Source organism: Crocodylus porosus, unplaced genomic scaffold (genome assembly GCF_001723895.1).
Source record: "Crocodylus porosus isolate Cpor-Errol unplaced genomic scaffold, CroPor_comp1, whole genome shotgun sequence".
Taxonomy (NCBI): Eukaryota; Metazoa; Chordata; order Crocodylia; family Crocodylidae; genus Crocodylus; species Crocodylus porosus.
This window is the reverse complement of record NW_017728909.1, coordinates 47,852,148-47,869,774: the sequence shown is the minus strand read 5'-3', so window position 1 is coordinate 47,869,774 and position 17,627 is coordinate 47,852,148.

Here is a 17,627-nt window from a genome sequence, read left to right as displayed (position 1 = left end):
CTTCTTTCTCCCCCCTCCAACCCTGATGACAGCACTGGGGACTGGGCTGGGTTGCATCAGTTCAGTCTTGTTCCCACAGGGGCAACAGAAGTTAATGAAGGTGTTCTGCTTTGGAGCACTTTCATATGAACGCTTATTAAATGAGAGTAAATTTGTTACGTGATCAGGCACTTTTTAAATCACTCTGCAGTTGTGCACTTCTGTCAGGGCATGGCTGTAAAGTGTTTTCAAGGGGCTGATCACGTGACAAATATCACTTCTGTCAGTGCCCTATGTCACCATGGGAAGCAGCAGCAGCATGAGTATTTTCTCCATCTTGCCACAGGGAGAAGCAATGACAGCAATTTCTTTCCTTATACTTCTGTGGGGAGATTCGAGCATGACATAAAAAGGTTGCCAACCACTTATCGGACAGATTAGGTAACACCTGAACAGAGGTGGTCTGATGATCTCGGTGTTGCTTAAATATTGTACTTGGCACTTGGATCTAGCCCCTCATACTTAGTATAGTTCTTGTTCCTTTAAAAAATAAATAATTTAATACAGACCTGACTGAATTGCCTCAGCCTGAATGTTACAGAAAGCCATTCTAGCAACATAACCAGTAGCATAAGCTTGGCCCAGAGATATATATTAGCAAACACCAGAAATTTCAATAACAGCTTTACACTTCTATCAACAGAAGTCATTCATGATCTAAGAGTTACTCTGATTGAAAACAAGTCAAGTAGTTTTTAATTATATTTTTAATGCTATGTTTGCTAAGTGATTAAGGCTGTCTCTCCTCTTTACAAATGGTAATGGAACACAATAATTTACTGACATTATTGTGCCTAGATGACTGAAGGGAACAGGTACTGATGAAATATATGCACTGATAACAGACACTGTAGAGCATTGGTCATTAAAGATGCCCATCTCGTTTTGGCAGAGTTGGTATTTAGTTTCCCCTCTGTTTTTAGTTTTAGGTAAGTAATATTCAGGATAGCAAAGACCATCAGCAGTATTATTGCCCCATTATTTAACACAGTTGAATGACTTCCTTGTGTGATTTTTAGAATGCATGGCATAGGCTCTGTAGCTGGTTACTTGTGGAATGGTGTTGTGCTTTGAGAATTTGTGCAAGTCACATGATAACATAATTTACATAAGATATAACCTTTCTTATCTATTGACAACTGACTGCCTGTGAACATGCTGGTTCACGTTCTAATCAGAACGCATTGGAACACTCAATTAATCAATTACTGCAGAGGCACTTTAGCTAAATCTCATCAAAGTTTAGCTAAAGTATTCTGCGGCCATTTTTAAATGCATGGAGGTGCATTTTTACGTGATTGTGAGACATTTTAATTAGAGTGGCTCTCCAGGAACCATTCTAATTAATATACCCCTCCCTGAGTGGAAACCCAGCAAAGTAATGCACTGTTTCATAGTAGCTAGGGTCAGGAGGAACCTGAACAGATCATCTAACCTTACCCCCTGCCACAGGCAGGAATGACTGCTGGGTTCACAAGACCCCAGACAGGTGATCATCTAACCTCTTTTCTAATTTACCCAAGGTGGAGGCAAGGACCACTTTCCTAGGAAATTGGATCCAGATTTTGGCCACCCAAAACTGTAAAATATTGCCTCCTGATCTCTAACCTAAACTTATTCTCCATCAGCTTATTACCATTGTTCCTCATCACCCCAGGTGGTGCTGGGGAAACAAGGATTCTTCCTATTTGCTGATGATTTCCCCTGATGAGTTTGTAGGCAACCATCAGGTCTCCCCTCAGCTTCCTCTTGCCGAGGCTGAACAGGTTCAGGTCCCTCAGTCTCTCCTTATAGGGCCTGTCCTGCTGCCCTCTCACAAAATGAGTGGCCCTCCTCTGAACTCTCTCCAGGCTGGCCACATCCTTTTTAAAGTGCAGCGCCCAGTACTGGACACAGTACTCCAATTGCGGCCTGACCAATGTCGCACAGAGGGGGAGTATCACCTCTCTGGACTGGCTTGTGATGCATCTTTGGATGCATGACTAGCTATGGCTGGCCTTGCTGGCTGCCATCTGGCATTGGTGGCTTATGCTCATCTTGGAGTCAATAAAGACTCCAAGATCCCTTTCCACCTCTGTGCTTTCAAGAGGGGAACTCCCCAGCCTGTATGTATGCTGTGGATTCCTTCTCCCAAGGTACAGCACCCTGAATTTATCTACATTGTACCTCATCCTATTCTCATCTGCTCACTTTTGTAGTCTGTTTAAATCTAGTTGCAGCCTCTCTTTCCCTTCAAGTGAGCCCACCTTGCCCCACATCTTAGTGTCATCAGCAAACTTGGACAATGTGTTTTCAACCCCCTCGTCTAAATCTCTGATGAAGATATTAAACAGTGCGGGCCCGAGGACTGAGCTCTGGGGTACCCCACTGCTTACATCTCGCCAGGTTAAGTATGACCTGTTCACCAATACTCTCTGGGTGCGCCCCATCAGCCAGTTTTTTACCCATCCAACTGTGTAGGCATCAATGCCACAATCGCTTAGTAAGGATGAGGTGAGAGACAGTGTCAAAGGCCTTCTTAAAGTCTAGAAAGACAATGTCCATGGTGACACCATCATCCAAAGATTTAGTTACCTGGTCATAAAAGTTAACCAGGTTGGTCAGGTAGGATCTGCCTTTGATGAACCCATGCTGGTTGCCCCCCATAGATGTGGTCCTTGATGATTTTCTTCAAGATCTTCCCGAGGACCGAGGTGAGGCTTACAGGCCTATAGTTACTTGGGTCCTCCTTCCTCCCTTTCTTAAAAATGGGGATCACATTAGCTAGTTTCCAATCCCCCCGCACCTGGCCAGATGACCACAAATGCTCATACAGCCGGGCCAAGGGATCCGCGATGACCCCTGCCAGCTCCCTCAACACCCTTGGGTGGAGGGCATCTGGACCTGCAGATTAAAAATGTCTAGCCGTTCCAGAAGATCCCTAACTTGTTGTATCCTTTCATAGGTTTTGTGCTGATTTCCTGTCCCTTCTGTTTGCTTTTGAGGATCCTACAGGTTTGAACATCATTCCTCAGGGAAAAATCCCTTCAGCACCCTGTATTAATTTGTAACTTAGAACACATTCAACCATCTGAGACTATATGAACACATGAATATCAACCTCTCTTTTCCCCCTCCTCCTCCCACTTCTTCTTTTAAGGCAGTGGGTCCCAACCTTTTTAGACCATGGACTGGCAAACTGCATATCAGAAGTGACTACAGACCAGAAGTGATCATGCTATTTTGGAGAATTATTCTTTCTGTTTTAAGTAGTGCTAACAACTTGAGCTACAAGCAATTAAAATTATTACAGTGTTGATAAAGACAGTCTAAAACCACTGTAAATAGATCTAGCACTAAAGAGCCCTCAGATATCTACTTATGTTATTTTGAGACTGTAATTGCAGTTAAATCATACAGGTAAGAATTCCATTCCATCTTATACAGTTTAGAGTCAACTGGAGGTCAATAACTATTAACAAGCAGCACTGGAAGGAGAACTTCATTGTTTAAGTGCATAGACAGTTTTACTGGTGTGTTATTGAAAACTGCCAGCCTGGCGCTAGTTAGAGATACCTTGAAGAATATTGCATACTTAGAGTTTATATGCTTTTTTCATACATTAATGAAATTACTATATTACATGCATGGAAAAAATGTGAATCTCGCTTATTCATAAATGTTACTGACTTTGTAAATCTATTTTGTAATGGGATAACTTTTAATATAAAGCATCTGGATCCTATTCCATATCAATTTATATTAGGAGGGAAAACTGAAGAACTTTCTTGAACAGGGTTGTCAAACTTACATTGTCCCAGGCTGGATCCAGGCCAATCATCAGGCCTAATCAAGATAAAGACAAAACTGAGCTGAGGTCAGTCTCACCAGCTGTGTGGCAAGCTCCTTTGGGAACTGGGAGAGAGCAGGACAGATAGGGCCACAGTTAAGGTTTGTAGCCTGGACAGCTATGGGCTGAAGCTTTTGTCTAGGACCTAAGGGAACAGAGGCAAAGGGGCTTTGGCGTCCTGGCAGCTGTAAGCTCCAGCTGCACAAGGGGTGGAGCCAGAGTAGCTCTAGTGTCTTGGCAGCTGGCAGGGAAGGTGACCTCCAGCCAAAAAGTTACTCCTCTTGCCTATCCCCTGTCCCCCACCCCAATTTTGTTTTAAGAACAGGTTAGACAAGAACCCATGTGGGATGGTTTGGATAGGGATGATCGTGTCTCAAGCAGGGAGTTGTACTAGATGACCTCTTGAGGTCCCTTCCAAACCTACTTTTCTGTGATTCTGTGAGCAGTCAGTCAAGGAAGTACATTGCTATCATCTATCCTAGATCACTGTACCTCATTCTGCTTTGGTCCCAACTATGGAAATCCCCCTAGATATTGAAGTTGTTTCAGTATGTGTCACCAGTCCACACTTTTACATTATCTGTCACGTTCTGGATAAAGTTCAAGGTCCTGACATTCACCTGTAAAACTGAGGAACATGACTGAACCATTCTGTCCATCCATCTTTCCCTCTCCACTTCATTAATTGTTTCTGAAGAAGCACTATTACTGATGGAATCCAAATTTATACTTCCGAGTGGCACTAGTAGGTATCTGTGTGATAGACTTTACACTGTAGAATGTCCTCCCACTGAAGGTAAAACTGAATCCAAGTCTTAACTTTCAAATGAAAAGCTCATGTCTGAGCAGAGACTCCCACCCAGCTAAGAAGAAATTTCTACTGTTGATCATGGCATGGACTCCCAGAACTCCATAACCAAACTAATCAGTTCAATCTAAAGGAGGAAAGAATGCTCGTCTCCTGAAAGGTCACCAATACCTTAATCTGTGTCATGGTATCAGTGTAACAGTAGGAGGTATCAACATTCTAGTTAGCTTTCCTAAGGAAAAAAAGAACAAGTGAGAGCTCTGTTTAAATTTTTCATAATAGAAAGTGGTGGTTGCACTACAAGTGTACAAATATATGTTTAAATGATTCTGTTTATCTTCTGTAGTGGCCAAGGTTAAGTATAAGTTTGACTAGTCCTGAAAAGAGAGCGGGGGAGAGATGTCAGACTTGAGACTGACGATGATGTATTTATGCATAATATGATCGTTGGGAGTGTGGACTGATTTATCATTGGTATACTCTGAACAGTAATTGTAATCTATCTTGTTAAGTCAGGGAACTGCATAGGTATGGATGCCTTTTGTCAGGAGATGCTGATAGTTGACCTGTGGAAATTCAAAGGGGGTCAAAAGATGAGAGTATTTATGCTAAGATGGGAGATAATTTATCCAATTTTTTTGCCTAATCAAGATTATTTTAGGAAGACATGAAAGAGGATGAGGAACAAACCAACACAAACAATATGTTACCAAAGACTCATTAGTAAAGTGGGGATTAGGTTCTGAGCTGCTTTATCATAAGAGTTCCTGGGAGAAGGACTTCTTGTGAAGTTTTCTAGATTTCTTTGGCCAGACATGGTGGTTGGATGTGGTTGCGTGGATCAAAATAAAAAAACTTTGCCAGCAGCAGGCCATTCTATAGTCATTTTGCAGACTTGTATTCAGTAGGTTTGGATGGATGATGAAATTTTTAACTATGCTGTAGCTGGTCAAACAAGTTGCTGCATATTTAACCAGTTTCATGTGCAAAGTTGTCCCAAAAAAGCAATCATTTCATGTCAGTGTCCCTGTTTGGGACTCCTGATAAAAGACAGATGCTGGTTATTAAATGTCTTGGAAAATGATGTTAACAAAGGGAAGATCTTTTTTTTCCTCCTGATTTGAAAGTTATTAGTACCTACTTCAAGGAATGAGAGAACATTTTGTATTGGCAGTGATAACATAACCCTCCCCCAGACCCTCTCTTTAGAATGAGAAACATGGGGGTTTGCTCCCAAATTGTGACGCCAGATGATTCAGTGATTAAGAAATCATTTAGAAATAGACATGACAGTGTGTGACACTCTGTTTTTATACTATTGTGTATCTGACATGTGTAGATGAATTAGGTTCATTATTAACAATGTGAATAGCAATTTTTAGAAGCTCATCCAGGAATGAGAGTAAGGGCTGCTGGAAGTTTCAGCACAACCTGCACTGGTACTGGTGTTGAAAAGGAGAAGGAAGAAAGCACACTGCATCTATATATAAGCAGGTATGCAGTTAAACTTAAAAAAAAATTTCCTTCATATTGTTTCAATGGCATCAACAAGAACAGGGACCCCCGACTCATGTCCTCCTTGGGAATAAATAACTCCCTTTTAGGTTTCAAATATAGCATGGATTATCATAATCTTTTTGATAAAACTTCTTGGTATGTGCTTCAGGAGTTAGTTAATTTTTTTTAACAAAGTTGTGGTTAGGTGAATGTCCATCGGGGATGCTTCAACTACACTTATCCTACCGCAAAACCAGGAGAGTGACTAAATGACCTCTGGAGGTCTCTTCCAGCCTTACATTCCCATGATTCTATGTTCTCTAATATTTCAGAACATTTGCAGAAGAAAATTGACATAGTATGTGCTCTTAAAGCAGGGGCGGGCAATTATTTCAGCTGGAGGCTGCTTAACGAATTTTGGTGAGCTGTCGAGGGCCGCAAGGATAGCCCTGCTTCTTGACAGGTGCCCCCCCCCCCAGGTTACCATCTTGGGACCAGATGCCTCACCCCCTAACCTCTGACCTTTGCCCCTGAAAGTCCCTCCCCTTCCCCCAGAAGTACTCATTTTGGGAGGGGAGCATTGTCATCTTGAAACCAGAAAAAAACCAACTCATACACTAAAAGTCAAACACCTATTATAACATACTTAAATTTTATTACAAAATACAGTTTTGTCATGATTTGTGTTTGTGTCTGTATACACAGGTGATTGCATAATAACACAAAAAAGTCTTACTCTTGTATGTTGTGGGGGGCGGGTGTAGAGTACGGTTGGGGGTGGAGGATGTGCATGGTAGGGTGTGGGGGGTTGTGAGAGGGGGTGGCTATGTGGGGGGACAATAGGGTATGTTGGGTGGTTTGTGTATATGTGGGAGGGCTGTGGGGGCAGGATCTGGGTATACAGAGTTTGTGGGGTGTGAGGGAGGGTAGAAGTACCCCAACCACCATCAACAGCAGCAGCAGGCGCTCAGGGTGCTCGTGGCCTGGACAGGCACTGCTGTTTGGCAGCGTGTGGCTCTAGCCAGGGCTGCAAAGAAATTTTTGGAATTCCTTTCCAAAATACAGAGGCTTATTGTGGTACATACTAAACCAGATTCAGAGAGACTGTTCAGAATGGGGGAAAATATCATAAATAAAACTTGCATATGTAAATGTTTCTGCTTCACCCCAAAACAAAGGATGACAGTAAATTTTGTTTAAAAGTGACTAAACCCATGAATGGTAACTATATTTCAACCTAAAGAAACATATAAACTCTTGAAAACATGGCCTTCTGATGAAAATTATGACTTGGCACTTATGTCTAGACTTACTTTAATTTTATTTTATACTCTAAATGGCAAAAAATTGATAGCTGTTTAAAAATCCCTCATTTTAGGGAAACTGAATCTCACTGGGGACCCCAACATTGCTGCTGTGATTCATGTAATCATTAGTTAATTTTAATGTTGGAAAATTGGAGGATCAGGCCCTTTATATAGCACATTTTATTAAAATAGTTTACACTTGATTTGCTCTTAATTACTGACACAACTTAATTCAGTAGTATATAAATACTTATATATATTTCTCCATGACTATAAATGCCAACAACAGTTATTGCTGATACACTACTTCCAGTTATTTCTTACTAAATTATATGCCTATAGAATTTCTCATAAAATATGAATCATCTGAATAGAGCTGCCAGTTTAATTAACTTTGTGATAACTTCAGAGATGATGAATTCTTATTCAGTAGTTCTGAGTTCTCTAATGCTTCTCGTAGCCGTTTCTAGTTTGATTGCTATAATAAAGTAGTTGGAAAAGGAATTTTGTTTGTAGTAAAACTTCCTTTTAAAAATACCTCTAATGAAAACTATTCCATCTTATATCCTGTACATTATTTATTAATTATTCCATTTTGATATTTTATTAAAACAAAGTATTAAAAACTTCCTTTTAAAAATACCTCTAATGAAAACTTTTCCATCTTATATCCTGTACATTATTTGTTAACTACTCCATTTTAATATTTTATTAAAATAAAGTATTAAAAATGATGCATGACTCCATGGGCACATTAATTTCATGTGTAGACATGCCCACTGACAACAGCAAGGGTATGCTACAGACTAGACACCATCCTTGAACCGAATGAATGGACATTTCACCTTCTGTGTGATTCAGGTCCTTGTATAAAGGTGGCTGCATTCTTGATTGACAAGCAAGATTGTGAGTGCTTCACTGCAGCCCAAATACTGCACAATACTGCAATACAGAAAAATCTCACAGAGGAACTTGTTCCTAAGGCAGAAGCCTGTGAACAATCAGACCAGCTTTCTTTTGGCCAGAATGAGTCATTCCCCCTAGGTGCCAATTACTGTAGTGGCAATCACCTTGTACCAGTGCTCCCTAGATCAGAATGCCGGAGGGGACAGCAGAAAGGCATTTTCAGTGGAGACTCCTCAATTTTGCTTGGTCAGTAGAACCCAGAATTTGTTACCTTTTGGGCATAGCACAATGTCCAAATGTTCACCAAAGTTTTGCCTGAGGGAGGGGATTGAAAGAGAAATGAGAAGTTTTTTTTAATCTGACTTATTGGAGTGAAACTTCTTTGTATGTTCAGGCATCATTAATTGGTTAGGGATCTTTGTATTAGTCGGTTAGGACCAAGTTCAGGAGTTTGGAACTTTTTAAGAGAGGAAAATGTAAAGAAAAAATCCATTATTTCTCATGATTTAGCCAATTTTCACTACTGTATGGTGTTATTTTTCCTCTTTAATAATAATCCTTAAATGCCATCTAGTGGTGGAATTTTTTGGTCTCTGCTTCTCAGCTTCTACAACTGGTTCTCAACCATGTTCAATTCAAAGCACTTCTCATTAGATCAGTGCTTCCCAACCTTTTCCTCAGCATGGCCCTCACTCCCACAACCTGCAGCCCATCATACCTCCAGGTACCCCTCACTTCTGACCCACAGCTCCCTGGTCCTGCTAGTGCCCCTTACTCCCTACTCACAGGCCCCTGGCCCTGCTGGTGCCCCTCACTCCCAACCCACAGCCCCAGTGGCAATGTGTAGGGGGTGCACAGGGGTGTACCTCCACCCCCTGAGAGTGCTTGTGCACCCCCTGCCAGCCGCACTCCCCCCTTAGGCGATGGGCAGGGGGGCAGGTGGGAGCGCCGGTGCTCCCCCCCCGCAAGTGCTGGCTGGGGAGTGGAGAGCTGTGCAAATGGACCTTCAGGAAGCGACACTCCCCCCAAACCAGCCCCTGCTGCCCCCTGGACGAGCCGACCATGGCTCTGTCCTGCTCCTCCAGCCAGGCCCTGCATTCCTGCCCTAGCCGCAGACCCCATGCACTGTCCAGATTGGCAGTGCCCCCTACACCACTCCCTCCCTCCCCATGGGGCACTCAATCTGCCCTCCCTCATACACTTACCTGTAGGGATCTGTGGGAACTGCTCTCCATGCTGCCTGGCTGCCCCTTCCTCTTCCAGCTTGCAAGGGGAACCCACTGTTTCTCACTTTTTTCTCCTTTAAAGGGGAAAATCTGCATTTTTCTGCAGTGAACAGAAAAGCCGGATCCTTGATCGACACTGTCAAGCATCTTTCCAACTCCATTTTGTATCATTGAAACCTCAAATAAGGTTGCAACCCCAAGGCTGGGAACCACTGCATTAGATTCAAGGCTCCCCTCAGAAAGTGTGAGGTGTTCACTTTCACTAATTGTTTGACTATGGGGAAAAAAAAACAATTCTTCTATTGCAAGGAACTCACAAAGACCACAACAGGTACGAATGTTTTTGGCACTATGGATTCCTATCTGAAATGTCTGATTTGTATCTTGTGTAGGCATTTGCACATCTAACTATGCTAATACTAAGCAGCACCCTTAAAAGGATTTCATGGCCTGCTAGGGTGCTGTGGCACCATGGTTGAGAATCATTGTTAGCATCATGACTGAAAAAGAAATTAAGACCCATTGCTGCTGCAGCCAGTGGCTCATGCTGCCAGTGCCTCATCAGCTTTTGGATAGACAACCACCAGCAGGTAATAATTGTCTAAATTTTAGAGGGGTCCCGCAGCCCAGAAAGAATGGTCTGGTGGGCCAGATCCAGCTCAAGGGCCATATTTTGCCTGCTCCTGCCCCTGCCCTAATCCTAATCCTGTGGACCCACAATCCCCACCCCTAATTTTTGTCCAGTGACCCTGACCAGTCCAGTCTCTAAACCCTGATCAAGTGATTGCTACCAAGCCCTGTCTTGAGCCCAGCAGCACTTACTTGCCTCACTCCCAACACTAGTCTGGGGGCTGCCTCCAATTCCAAACCAAAATCTAGCCCAAGGCCCCTCCCCCCAGCACTAAACCATTCTCAGGAGGCCCTTCCAGATCCATCCCTAATAGCTGCTACTATTCTTGGCTCCTAGACTCCTACTGAATTCACCCATATAACCGTCCAGACGTCTCCTAGCCACATCAACCATCTTACTAGTGTGGCCTATAGAAGTCCCAGACCTAGCCACAGCCTGGGAATGTCTTCTAGCCCTAGGTCTTTAGCCTGTTTCCCCTACTAGGCCCTTCCCTAACTCTAGCCCCTGTCAGGTACAGATCTAACCCTAGTCTGCCAGCTTTTCCCATTCCTTGCTCTAACTCTAGCCCATCAGCACATACTGCCTAAGCCCTACCACAATGACCCCTACCGACTTCATCCCTAGCCCTCTTCCAGTGGCCCCTTGGTTGGGCTAGGGATTCAGGCAGTAGTGGCCACAAGGTTGTGGTTGGGCTTTGGGCTGGCAGGAGCAGCTGAACTAGTCTTAGGGTATAACACATTAGGGACCCTTCTGGCTAGGGATAACATTGGATATGGTAAGGGGCACTGGGTTAGCCTTAGCTGCGGAGCTGCCAGGAAAGTGATAGGATTCCAGGATGGAATCCGCTGCCCCCCCGCTGTGGAGACGATGAAGCTGGCCAATGCCGCTCTATGGCAGAAAAGACTTATCCCGTAAGATTATGCTCATCCTCAACAATTCATCGTTTTTTTGTCTACTAATCAATAAACTTCTCACATTGGTTAGAATAACTCAAGGGTTCATATAAATTCTTTTTCACCCTTCCCACCTTGCTCAAAATTTGTTAACAATGGGACAGGTAGGATGTGCTGAGCTAGAATTAGGGTTATGGTGGGAACAGAACACTTTGTTGGGTGAGGCTTAGAGGTGGAACTAGTAGGCAGCCCATGGCTATAGTTGGGATTGGGGTATATGTTACTGAGTGAGGGGTAAGGTTTGACCCATAGGAGCTTCCAGGCTACAGGATGATAGGGATCCCTGGTGGTATAGTTGGAATCTGTAGGAGCACCAGCCAGAGTTAGTGGCAAGGATGCAGTGGGTGCCAGTCTGGAGTTGTGGCTATAACTTGTTAGGGGCTTGCTGGGCTACTTTGAGGCTGAGGGTAGTAGAACCCTGCCTGTGACAGCTGAAAATTATGTCTGTGTGGTGAAGGGGCTTGCTGAATGCTCTATGAGGATTACACCAGGTGTTTCTTGTTGTTTGTTTATGTATGGAGCTTCATGTTGCTGCTAAGAGTTTAATTAAAGTAAAAGATTAGTGATGCCTTGTAAGATTAGTGAGGCCTTGAAAGTAGCAGGGTCTTGTAGTTAAAATTAACCTTATCAGAAAAATGTAAAGGTTTGTACTGCTATTGGTCAGTCATAAGGAAAGTTCGTAGTGTAAGAATACGAGTGTCTGTGAGTCAACAGCGTAGCTCAGAAGTTATAAATTGGCTAGCACATCCGGAAGTTAGTAGAAGGAAGACGCAGCATTGTAAAAGAAGTAGCTGCTGACCTGGGTTCAGTGGGCCAGTGGTTCTCGAGGAGCCCGAGGACTGAATACCAGGGTCCTTCCTGGTACCCCTTGGACAGTGCGTATCAGGGATGCCTGACCTCGCTTAGCTTTATAGAAGAGGAACTTGTGATACATCAGGCATCAGAGGGGACTGCCGATAAGTTGCCGACATGAATTGTTATTGTCTATCATTATTGTCTTGTTATACTACACATAGTTGTGTGTTTGTTAAGTCAATAAAACTTTTTTACTCCTGACCAGTCTCTCAATCCCGAACCCCCCCCCCCCCAGCTGACGGCTGGGACATCTGCCCTTGGGCTGGTAGGGGCCCCCAAGCTATGATTCAGGCTGAGGTTAATAGAGATGGCCAGACATGAGTTAGGGCCTGACCTGGTAAGGCACATCGGTTAGTGTCAGGTTGGAGCCAATAGGAGTCCCAGGGTTGGGTTAAGGTTAGGGTTGCTGGGGGGCTACTCAGCTATGCCTAGTTACCAGTCTATGAGCAGGGCTGGAGCCTGAACTAGGGATAGTAGGGACTAGATTTATGATGTGAGTTGCCACCATACTACTCCAGTGTATGGTGGACAATTTGCCCAAAATACTGGAAAACACCCAGACTGACCACAAACACAAACAAGAAGGAAATACAATGACTTTCTTTTAGCATGCCCAACTCCAAATCAGAGACCTAGACAGAGAAGGTCTATAAACCAAAGAGTGATTCAGCCCAACAGTGTTGCAGAGGGGACCCTCCATCACAGAGCAACATACACTTCATTACAATAAGGTGTGCAAAATGAAGTTTATTTTCTACCTAAGGGGATTTTTACAACTTTTGATTTCCCCTCAGCCTAAGGGCATGTGTGCCTGAAAGCTTTCAAAGACAGATTTTTGTTGTTGTTATTGCTATTTTCTAGTTGGTCTAATAAAAGATACCACCTCTAAACCAAGAGCTTTAGAGTTTTGTATTCCTCCTTGTCTCATACCAACATGGCTACAAAACAGATCCGTGACTGCATAGGAGCATTTAAGCAACTTTCCTCAAGATTCCATTAATTTAAAGCAGTAACTACAAAGAAAATTGTGACTGCTATACTGTCCTGGAGGAAGTGGACATTGACAAGTTACCAGTAGTCTGTGTTTTCAAAAAAAACCCTCCCAAACTCCACTATCGCTCCACAGCACAATGTTACAAGGTCTCCAGCATAATCTTGTAGTAACACCTTAATGTCAGCAGTACAAGCACAACAGGAGGGGATAATAGTACCTCTTCAGATATAGTATCACCATAAATATGATTGAGAAATGATAGGACAAGCCCAACTGTTCCTATGGATCTCTAAGAAAAATCCAATGCACATAATCAACCACCTTTGCCTGATTTCACCAGAGACTGAATGGGGTACACAGTGGTTAATTTTGTGCTTTCTATCACACAACATTTTCTTGACTATTCAGTTCAACCAGATGCTGAATTCTACTTTTCATGCTATCACTTCTGTACTCACATGGGCCATGTGAATGATTCATTTATCAGAAAAGATGTGCAAGAGGAGAAAAACCTCAGAAAAGTTGTCTCAACATGTCATTTCCCAAGTTGATGTGGAATGGCTGGAAAAGTGGAACTGCTTCAAACTGAATGAAGAAACTGGTTTAGCAGCTATGAAGCTCTCAACAAGCCATGAAACTATTGCTAACTGAAACGGGTTATTTTGGCAAGGTTAATAACAACACTGAAACTTTCAAAACTCAAATTGTACAGATAAGATATATGTGCTGAGTATGCAAGTGGAAAAGTATGGTTGCGATATAAGTGCAATGCACTGCCATCAGTCTTAACTTAATGAACTACAAGATATGTGACCTGTGGAAGCAAGTTGTTTCTATCAACCTATGAGTGAAGTGCAGTTCATGGTATGCTTAATTATCTTTTAGCATATTCTGAAAGCAGCTCCTCTCACAGAGGATTCAAATTGTAGATATCATGCTTTCAAAAGCATTGAATAGCAGAAAAAGCCTAAGGTTTACTTTGCCAGACTGCAGAAATGAAGAAATTATAGAACTCTGCCACAAACACAATATTGTAGAGACAAATGAGGACCCACTGGAAGCTGCAAAAGAAAAATTTGTAGAAAGCTCTGCATCTCCTACAAACTTCTTTGTACTAACCCTTCGGGTCACAGAGAGGGTGCAGAGAAAGATGTCAAGAGTGTACCTGAAAAAGCCTAATGGTATGTAATCCGGTTACATCTTTCTGTTTTAAATGCCATAAATGGCAAGTGAGGGAGGTGACTTACTAGAGAACCTATGGAACTAGTGATTTAGTGTTGAAGTATGACAGAATGGCATGCCATACCAGTCCTCACTTTGCAGCTGCAGACATTTTGCTAGTACAGAATCTGCATTTCAGAAGCCTTCAAGAAGTATATAAACCCCCTTATGCAACTATCTACAGTCTCATTCAGTTTACTCTCACTTTGCCTGTCAAGAAAGCCACATCCAAATTAAGCTTTTCTGCAATGAGATAGTTAGAAAGTAGCTGTGTTTAACCACAGGAAAAGAAATATTTTCTTCACTGCTGCTGCTTCTTCAGACAGAAGCTGACTTGTCTGCAAAACTGATCAGAGAGAACAGAGTAGACACTTATGCATCTAAGGAGGATAAAATGCATTTACATTAAAGCTTTTCTGCATTAAGATAACAAAAGTTTCTGCTTGAATCAGCAAGAGATGAATAGTTGCATGAGATTCTGCAATAGTTACATGCTCTGTAATGCATAAAGCTATACTTTATGCTTGTACTCATTCTTTATAGCATTAGCTACTCAATATGACAAAGATTTAAGTAACCACAAACAAAAAACTGCAGGGTGATTAAATCAGCACGAGAAAAGAGTTATTGATTTCATGTAATTCAGGGGTCAAACTCATCTGGCCTCACAGATTCAGGGCTGGCCCTATAGGCTGGATCAAGTCCACAGACCAACCCTTCCTTCCAGTCCAGAACATGTTGGAAAGAGGCCTGGCGTGCTGGGTGCTTGGCTACCGCTGTGGGAACAAGCCACAGTGCCAGGCTCCTTCCTCTGGTGTTGCTGGGGCTCCAATACCATAGCTCTTGCCCAAGTGCTTGGACGTAGTTACAAGAGGTCCCCCGCATCAAGGTTGCAGGCCAGACAACCTGTCTCTGTGGGTCGTTATGTTTGATCAAAATTATGCATTTTTATAATGCTGAGAAGTAATCAGGCCCATAATACTGAAGATTCCAAAAATGAAACCTTTACTTATCCTGTCCTCACCAGAATGTGAAAGTCAAAGTTCACAGCCAAGCTGCCTATTAACTTTATCATCATTTTGCCACACCCAAATATTTTGAAGTGTAATCAAGTGGCTAAGCAGATATAATGACAATTCAGGCCAGGGGCAGGAATAGACTTCAGAAAACTACCAAATATGGTGGAAACCCACTGATTTCTCTTTGTAAGTGAAACTACACATGTCTATTGTGAAGCAGTTGGCTATAAATATCTCGTTCTGTGACAAAAACTTTGAAAACCAAAACTTCAATATTACTGAATGTCCAGATGGAACAGGAGCAGAAATGGCTCTTGTTCAGACCCCTCTTCAGGAAACTATTGAACACTTAATAGTTTCTGCTGAGAACTGGATTGTCGTGTTGTGACATACGTGCCATGACTGGTATTCACAAATCCCTATTTAAAAAGATCACTGAATTCCATGGGTTGTAACCATTCATTGTGATTCATCTCATAAGTAATTATACCTGCAGGGAAGCTGTCATCTTCTCTAGTGGACTTGCATGGAAGCATATACAATCCCAAGGAATACTGAAGCCCTTCACGTATTTCAAGAATTCTTCAGCATAGTTTTCCACAAAATGCTCAGACATGGTCAGATGAGGTGCTTGCCAGTCCAAGCAAATGTGAAAAGGGTTAAGGAACAAGGGGAAATATCAGGCTATGATATTTATGAAAACCCTCCTTATGCTAATACTCTGATACATGACACAATGAAGGACCTATTCAAGAAGTGCCTCATGGGACTCATAGACCATGCTCTGGCGTTTTCTGAAAGTTTCAACACATGATTCAAGAAGGATGCCTCACTTCTTTCAACAAGAGATAAATCAGTTTTGATAATTGGCTCAACATTTGATGACAACTTCTTTATGTCAAAGCTGTTGATGTCAGAAATGGAAAGTCTAAGTTGGAAACTGAATGCATTTCTATTGCTCAGTTTTATCAAGAGTTAGCTGCAACCTATACCATGTTTATTCTTAAAGGACCAGATCCTAAAAAGTAGTGTAATTTCTATGCTATATTTAATGGGTCTAGAGGGACAACTTGGAGGGAAGCATTTCCAACCCTCAGCAGTTGACAAAGCTTAAGTAGATTTACAGTTGGCTAATGGCTACACGTCATTGCTATCTTCAGAGATGAAAGGTATTATAAATTACTGTTTGGTACAGTTAAGCTTCAGGGGAGAAGTTAGATTAGTATGCAACGACAACCTCTCGAAATCCAAAGAATTGATACTTCAATTCTTCAACTGAAGAACTGATACTTCAAGGATTTCAAAATGCGAAATACTTGAGATGAACAGTTTTCATATGGATCACAAAACAAAGTGAGCAAGTAAACTAAAGGACCAAATATACTAATAATGCTGTCATTTACTATGACAAAAAAAATCCCAGTACTTCCAAGGCAGTGCAGTTTCTATTGAAGCTCTGAAGAAAATCTGCTACTGTACTATGTCATCAGGTCATACTCTAAATTCACAAATCTTAAAGAAAACTGGTTGGGAAAAAAGATGCATGGGTATTACACTAAAACCTTGAATCATAATGCAGATGTGACTAATCACATGTACCACATGGTTTGGAGGTAAGAAGAGCTCAGCAGCCCAGAGCAGGTAGAAACCGGAAAATGGAGCAAGCTCCACAACCAGCTTTGTTATGAAACAGGATTTAAAAGTGGGAACAGATTTATGGAAGTGACAAAATAACAGAAAGGGGAGTCTTGGCTCTCCAGTTAGGGTGTTTGTGGTTTCCAATGCAGGGTGAAGGTTTGATTTTCCCATGTTTCTGGGCTTTGCTAACTGCCACGTGGGACTGGGAAGGGTTTGTTTATTCCTTTCCCCTTACTGCTGCTACAGATGTCAAGTTTTTGTTGTTCCACTTCCCTGAGGCTGAAAACAGAAATCATTTTTGGAATACGATCAACTATGCCACAACACATGCTGGCACAGCTGATCCACTTGATTGATGTCTACAGACATTGCTGGGGTTGTTGTCCCATAGGATCAAGCCCCAGCTGCTCCTGGGGTTTCAGGGGCCTAATCCTGCAGGAAAACAGCTCTAGGTGCTGCCCCCCAAGTTACAGCGCAAATCTTCAAGCCAAGGGAAACCTCCCAGTTGCAGACACACCTGCTGTGTCAGAGAAAAGGAGAATCTACCTGCAAGGGATTCTGCTCTGGGTGAAGGGGAGAACTCCCATACGGGTGTCCCCCTCCATGTTGGCAGACATGCCCCCACCCCTCCATGTCAGGGCAGTGTGCTATGGGCAGCTTCCCCCAGCACCAGCATAGGGAATTCTCATAGGGATTCTCGCCCC